Below are 7,394 nucleotides of genomic sequence, written 5' to 3' on the forward strand. Positions count from 1 at the left end.
TACAGAGAGGAAGGGAGAGGGATAGAGAGTTAGAAACATCGATGAGAGAGAAACATCGATCAGCTGCCTCCTGCACACCCCATACTGGGGATGTGCCTGCAACCAAGGTACATGCCCTTGACCAGAATCAAACCTGGGACCCTTCAGTCTGCAGGCCGATGCTCTATCCACTGAGCCAAACCAGTTAGGGCAACATTAAAGTTTTTAATAAAAAAAATGCGTATATGCAGTAGGGGAAAGCAAAGAGAAGGATGTGTTTATGTGCGGGGTAATAAAAGAGAAATTTGTACAGTGGGAACCTCATTCACAGAGTGGCCCCTGAGTCCCAGAGAGTCGTTCTTGTGGGATCAGTCCACCAGCTGGTGCTTTATTGGATGTTCTGCGAGTACTTTGGGGCAAAGGGCCCCATTCAGAAAGAGCCTGAGCATGGGAATCAGTTGGATATGGACTTGAGTCCTGGCTCTCCCACTTCCTCAGGCTGAAGCCGTTGAACTCCCTTACCTGGTGTTAGCTTCAGTTTTGTCGTGGGGAAAACAGAGATAACCTTATCTTTATTTCAGGGTTGTCCTGAGGATATCAATATATATCAGATGCTTGGCCAAAGTTTGGGGCACGTGGTAGGAATGCAGTGGCAGTGGTTTTTATTACCAACTGTGCCGGCCGGGGCTCATTTTATCTGAAAGGAGGGGAAACGATTGCTGTGGACTGGTCTTCTTGGGCGAACTCCACTCGAAATACCGTTTGAAGCCTGCACGGGGGTTAGACATGTGGAATGAGCTGAGTGGAAGTGTGGAGATGGGACTGTCTGCATCAGAGTTTTGATAGGGGGAGGTCAGGAAGGAGGAGAGCAAGAACGCCTCCTTGCTAGGAAAGATGGTTTCCTAGATAGTTTTGGTTGCAATTAGTCACTAGGGTTGAAGGCAGTGGCAGAGAAAAGGAATAGAGGGAAGATCTGTGTCTGAGGGCACTTCTCTGAGTCTGACATTATGGACATTGTAGTCTGACTGTTCTTTGTGGTGGGTGCTTGTCCTGTGCCTCGTAGGATGTTTAGCTGCATCCCTGGCCTCCACCCACCTGATGCCAGTGGCATCCCTTTCCAATATCTCTAGCCTGCCAGGTGTCCCCTGAGGACCACTGCCCCCGTGGCTACAGCAGCTTCACTGAGGGTGATGCTTTCCTCGTTGGGAGGGAGAAAGGACTGGAGCTGGCACCTGAATGAAATGAGCTGTCGGGGCGGTGGAGAGTCAGCGGAGTGGAGTGGTGCAGAGCTTTGATCAGGAGTCAGAACTGATTCATATCCTGGTTTCCCCACTTACAGGCTACATGGCCTTTGGCAAATAACCTATTGTACTTCAGTTCCTTTATCTGTAAAGTGGGCGCAATTATAGTACCTACCAATAGGGGTGTTGTGAGAGTAAATAAATTAAATTGTAACTGAAACCATTAATTATTTGCTGAAAGAAAAGCAGCCTTCCTCCTTTATTCAGAGGACTTTGAAAGCTGCCAGTGGGAAAACAAGGAACTCTTCCTCCTCTAGCAATCTGGAGTTGATTTTTAAAGTGCCCATCTCTTGAAAAGGCCTGTTAACAAATTAGTCTGAAATGAAGATTTTGAAAGATAAATGTGGGAAATGGCACTTTGTCTCCAGGCTGAGTCTTCCTCTTCCACGGAGAGGTCCTTGTGTGATTATGTAAGAGCCAGGTCCCCTGTCCAGCCCAGGGCGGGGCTGTTGGCCAGGAGAGTGGCTGTGTGGTGTACAGGAACTTCGGGGAGTGGCCCTGGCCTCAGGGAAATCTCCTCCTTTTTGGAACTGGAAACTGTGCCAGACACCACAGCAGGCCGTGAGAGGCTCAGAAAGGGCCTCCACTCCAACGGGCCTTTGCAGGAATCCTGGAGATGTGGTGTGACCATGTTCCACTCGAAGCCGTCTGCTGCTCCTGCAACACACTTGTTTTAGAGGCAGCTTTGGAGATGCTATTAGGGACGCGTCAGGCTTCAACAGATGAGAAGTTCCTCCCTGCCACCCCAGAGAGGGAGAGAGCCGAGTAGAGCCTGGCAGGATGACGGATGCGGTGGCTTATCAAGGTTGTGAGTGGCAGCTGGCCTCATTGTGTCCCACATTCACAGAGGGATCCCCTAACAGGGCAGCAGCCCAGGATTCTCTCCCAAATTCCTCAGATTCCAGATACACAAAGGAGGTGCCCTGGGGCGGGAGCCAGGTCCCCCAGGAAGGCAGGTTTATTTTTAAGCTCTTGTGTTGTCTTCACTTGCAGACAGATGGGCCTCCCCTATCCCAGATAGAAGCTGTTGAATCACAGTTGCTTCTTACTTTCTTTACTCACCTAATCGCATGAATCCGAGCCGCTTTGGAGCATCCTTTGAAATGTTCCCGAACGCAGTGACAGTCATTTGGTCTGGGACTTCCTTTGGAGAGGTGAATACAAAACAGAGTTTACAGATTTTTTTGATTTTTTTTTACCTCAAAGAGAGGAAGCTTGTTCTGTGGCCTAGCATGCCATCCTGTGAGTACAATGTTTACGTTCGCCCAGTTGTCTTAAGAGCATGGAAAATCCTCCCGATAATTCAGGTTCATTTGACATTTTTCCTAAATTTATTGGGGCTCGGTCTGATTCAAATGAGAAAAACAATAGAGATACAAGTAAGCCACACCCAACCCCCCAGACAGTGAAATAAAGCAAACTGTGTGTCCATGTCTTCTCACTCAGAAATATTGATTGAAAAACAAAAGTGCCAAGATTTAAAAAATCAGGATGCACCTATTAGGAGGAAATGCCCTGAGGATTTTTTATTTTTATTTTTTGGAGAGTCTTTCCTAAACATTTCAAACTGATTGACCAAGGGTAAAACAGGATGTTACCTACTGGCCAACGTGGTGTGGCGCCTTCATGTCTAAATTGAGAGTGGCCTCAATTTTGCTCATTTGCCGTTGTTCTCCCTCTCATTGTTAAAGGTTGGACAGTGGTCAGGGTTGGTTGACATGATTCACATATGACCTTAATGTAGAAAGACACTGAGAGGGCGGAGCCTCCCAGCTCTAAGCCTAGTTTCTTTATGACTCTCAAAGATGTTTTTGACACTTAGCAATGCTCGCCTACCCTCGCTTCCCTTGACTCTCCCGGAAGCAGGCAATATGGCCACTCCCCTTTCCGAAGGCCAGTGTGACCTCCGAATGTGATTACACTTTATGTCGGGATTGGATATCAGAAAATAGCAAGCCAGCCAGGTGGAGAAGACACTGTACCTTTTCAGGATCCATTTAGTGCATGATTGATCTTACTGACGCTGCTTGTATCGCGTGTAGAGCTGATGGGGGTTTACCTGCAGCAACTGGTCAGCACTCTGGGAAAAGTAACGAGAGAAAAGAAGATGGATTAGTTGCTAAGTTCACTCCACATTCTAAAATTAGGAAATCAGCCCTTCATTGCTAATTGGGAAAAATATTCATCCTATCATAGGTCTTTCATCTTTGGCCAGGGTCACCTTCCCTTAATGTGTTTTCCCTGCCCAACCTATTCATCTCCTATTTTTGTGATTTTCAGCTGGTTTTATTTACTCTTCTTTTCTCTCCAGAATCACTGAGAGGCGATTGTGCCCGGGAAGCAAACTGAATTTACAGGATGCTTCAGAGATTTCAAAAAGGACCAATCTCAAAACTGCATGCTAACACATGAACTGAGTTCATTTTACTAATCATGGCTGCAATGCATGGATTATTCTTTCTCTGCTACTGTTGATGGCAGGAGTTTCTTTACATTCTTTCTGTGTGGTGTGATGGAGAAGACGCTTGGCTTATGAGCTAGGAATGAGGTTTTAAACAACATGAAGCAACAGAACATTTTCCCATCAAATTCGTAGAGTAGCATAATCTCCCTTCCTCTTTATCCCCTCCAGAATTCATCAAAATGTTATCTATGAATGCTGGAGAGCTTGTGGGCTAAGGATGGTTTTCACATTTTGAAATGGTTAAAAAAAAATAGAGAAGAATGTTTATTCATGTGAAAATGGTATGAAATTCAGATGTCAGTGTCCATCAATAAAGTTTTATTGGAACCCAGCTGCATTCATTCATTCACTTCTTATCTCTGGCTCATCTCCCCCCACGGTGGCAGAGTTGAGCCATTGCAATAGACACTGGTCTGCAAAGCTTGGAATGTCTCCTATCTTGGTTCCTTACCAGAAAGTTTGCTTCCCCGAGGTGGGAGGCAGGCCGAGACTTGCAAACCATCAGTAAGTGAAAGAGTGATTTCCTCAAAGGTGCAAGGATTACAGATTGTTCTACTTCAGGACAAAATGGTGAGGGCAAAAATGCAATATCATAAAACATATATAATACTTTATATAGGTTTACCATATATGTATGGCTAAAGTGGAATAATCTGAAATAATAGTAGAAAATGCCCTTTTCAAAGCCTGACAGTCACTCAGAACTAGGAGCTCCCTTCACACTCCCAGCCTCCTCCTTCCTTTATCCAGTGTCTTTCGTTCCTTCCCAGGACTAGTGGCGTTCAGCCCCGAGGGCAGCAAACTGTCACTTTACCTGGAGGTGAATTAGTAGGCAGAATGGGTCGTGATTTTGAATGAAAAGCACACCAGACAGATTGCAGCCTGTGGACCTTGGGAGGAACTGCTGGGCGAGAGGAACATGGAGCATTGACCTGTGGTGGGGGGTGTCACAGGTGACACTGAGCGGACAGCGAGGGGGCTCCTGCCATCACATGGCCAGCTCCACCTGCAGGGCTGTGTTTTTCCCCCTTCACACACTTCTGGGTCACCTCACGTGGGTGCTTTCTAAACTGCCAACCCAGCGGCCAAAAAGAGATACAAAGCTTCGCGTGAAGATGAAGGCTCTTTGGCACGGTCTTCCTCTGTCTCTTCGCGAGCTCGGCAAACAGAGAACTCCCTTCTTTTGGACGTAAGTTACAATATTTTCCCCCTCTTTTATTACTTTCAAAGCTGGCAGCCTCATAAGAGCAGCATTCAAATAGACTGCGAGAGGGACACGGCGTCGTGAATGGGGTGTTTCTTGTCCTCCTGGCCCCCTTCCCTTTGTGCTGTCCCCGCACCGTGTATCCACCACCTTGCGAGGTCAGAACTTTGCCAGTAACTGGATTCTGGACCTTGTGGGTCCCTCTCTGAATCTGCTGCCTGTCCAGTGAAATGAGTTAATCTCTTCTGTTTGTAGAATAAATCTAATCAACTTGTTTTAGACTCATTTAGATTGTTCGTATATGTGGTCACTCATCTAAGCAAACGGGGGGTCATGCTGATGCTGTGTCCTCATTACAGTTTGGGGGTTAATGTGAAGTTTACCTACATTGATGAACGGTGCCTAGTTGGCCTTTTACGTTTCTTGCAGTTTTTTGTTTGTTTTGTTTTTAACAAGCTCTACTTTCGTATCTTTCTCCTTTTTAAAAATATTTTCACATGGCCTTCCAGCCTGAAGCAGTTGGCTGTAAAGTGGTGGGGGTGTCACGTTGAACCTTTTATAGCTTGGATTTTTTTTTTTTTTTTTGGAAGAGTGGATAACAGCTTTAGTTCTTATTGGCTTATGATAGTCTGGAATTATTTTATAGATTGTGTTCAGCTGCCAGCATGGCGCTTGGCGAGATTAATTTGTGCAGCTTTCCATTGGCTGAATAGTATTCATTCTTCGGATTCTTGTTCAGAAGGGATTAGCCAAGTGAACTGGGAAACGTGCCTTTGCGGCAGAGTTTTCGCTGGTTGTGATAATCAATGAACAATCTGGTGGTTGATTTAATTCAATTCTTACAGAACTAGCTGACTCATTGGCTCTTAATGCTTCTTAACTTCTGTAGTGTTTTCATCTTCCGTTTCTTGCACATACACCAGCATCATAGTGGACAACATTGTTCAGAACCGAACATTCCCCCAGGGACCTGGCTCGGGTACTCAGCATACATATCTTATGAAATGAGATTCAAGGAAGTTGCTTTGGGCTGTCTGTGTTTGCTGCCTTTCTTCTACAGGGAAATATTGCTTTGAAAAGGAAAAATGAACTTACTTTTTTTTTTTGTAAAGGGAGGGTTAAAACAAATTAAAAATAAGACACGTGACATCTTAGAGACCTGTAAAGGCATAGAACTTTCAAAGCATGGCTTTGGTATTGCATTATTGATAGGGCTAAATAATGTATAGTGACGCCTGTGCCCTGTGGGGTGGTCACGGCCTGTTCCACCAAGAGGCCAGGTTTCTGTGCAGATCTGCAGTTCAGATTTATGTATCAGGGAAGTGACTGCAAAAGAGAGGGGTGCATTTAGGAAAACTTTCCCCCCTCTTTGTTTTTGAATTGTTTCCTCCCGGCTTTGTTCATCTGAACAATGCATTGACTTGCTTGATGTAGGGGAGCTGGCTGCTTGCTTATAAATTGCAGTGAACATGTCTTTTGGCTACCAGGGAGCGGAGGAGTGAAGGTCTCAGATACTGGTATGCGTGTATATATATCTTCCCAGCCTCAGTTTTAGCCTAAATTTAAATGACAGGTAAATCTGGGGTTGCAAGATTTAATAAATACAGGGTGGGGTGGGCAGGTACATTTGAATTTCAGATACACAGTGAGTGATTTTTTTTCAAAAAATTTATTTTTTATTGATTTCAAAGAGGAAGGGAAAGGGAGAGAGAGATAGAAACATCAATGATGAGAGAGAATCATTGATTGGTTGCCTCCTGCATGCGCCCCCTTCCCGCCACGGGATTGAGCCCACAACCTGGTCATGTGCCCTTGACCAGAATCGAACCTAGGACCCTTCAGTCTGCAGGCCGATGCTCTATCCACTGAGCCAATCCGGCTAGGACCACAGGGAATAATTTTTAAATACTTAACTATGCCCCTGTATTTTATCTGGCAACCCTAGGTACTAGTAAGTGTCAAGAGAGCCAGGATTCTCTATCCTGAGGGCACTCAAGTTAAATCAGAGATAATTGTGAGTGGGATGTAAGAATGGGAGAGTGCCATTTATTAAGCATTTTTCATATCAAGTCCTTTGTATTTAGTCCTCCGCTTGTGAGGTATGCATTGTAAATCCTTTATACCTTTGAGGGTAAAAGTAACTAGCATGTAATGAGTGCCTTCCATGTGCTGGGCACTGTTCTAAGAACTTAGATGTTTTCAGTGCTGAAAATAACCCGATGAAGGTTAAGTACTATTAGGATTTCTTTTTAACAGACCTGGTGGGTGCAAACCGAGCTGAGGTCGTTTTCGATGGCTAAGGGACTGTTTGGGGCTGAAGAACAATGATGCATGGGAGGCTCTCACCTAAGGTCACAGAGTTAGAAATTAGTGTAGCCAGAATTCCAGTGCTGGTCCCTTCACTCCAGCAGTTTTTTGCTGCATCTTTGAAGCCCCTGGGGGAAGT

The 7,394-nt window shown here is 45.3% G+C and overlaps 1 protein-coding gene and 1 long non-coding RNA gene across 2 annotated transcripts in view; both read left to right on the plus strand.

The window, feature by feature from the left end:
* EXT1 (exostosin glycosyltransferase 1) overlaps nucleotides 1-7,394 on the plus strand; it is a 283,532-nt gene that overhangs the window by 73,189 nt on the left and 202,949 nt on the right. The window lies entirely within an intron of this gene.
* LOC107184001 overlaps nucleotides 1,697-7,394 on the plus strand; it is a 24,734-nt gene continuing 19,036 nt past the window's right edge. Inside the window, exon 1 of the long non-coding RNA XR_001514821.1 lies at nucleotides 1,697-1,708. This is a non-coding gene — a long non-coding RNA (uncharacterized LOC107184001). The remainder of the gene's footprint in view (nucleotides 1,709-7,394) is intronic.

This window comes from Myotis davidii, unplaced genomic scaffold (genome assembly GCF_000327345.1).
Source record: "Myotis davidii unplaced genomic scaffold, ASM32734v1 scaffold1, whole genome shotgun sequence".
NCBI lineage: Eukaryota > Metazoa > Chordata > Mammalia > Chiroptera > Vespertilionidae > Myotis > Myotis davidii.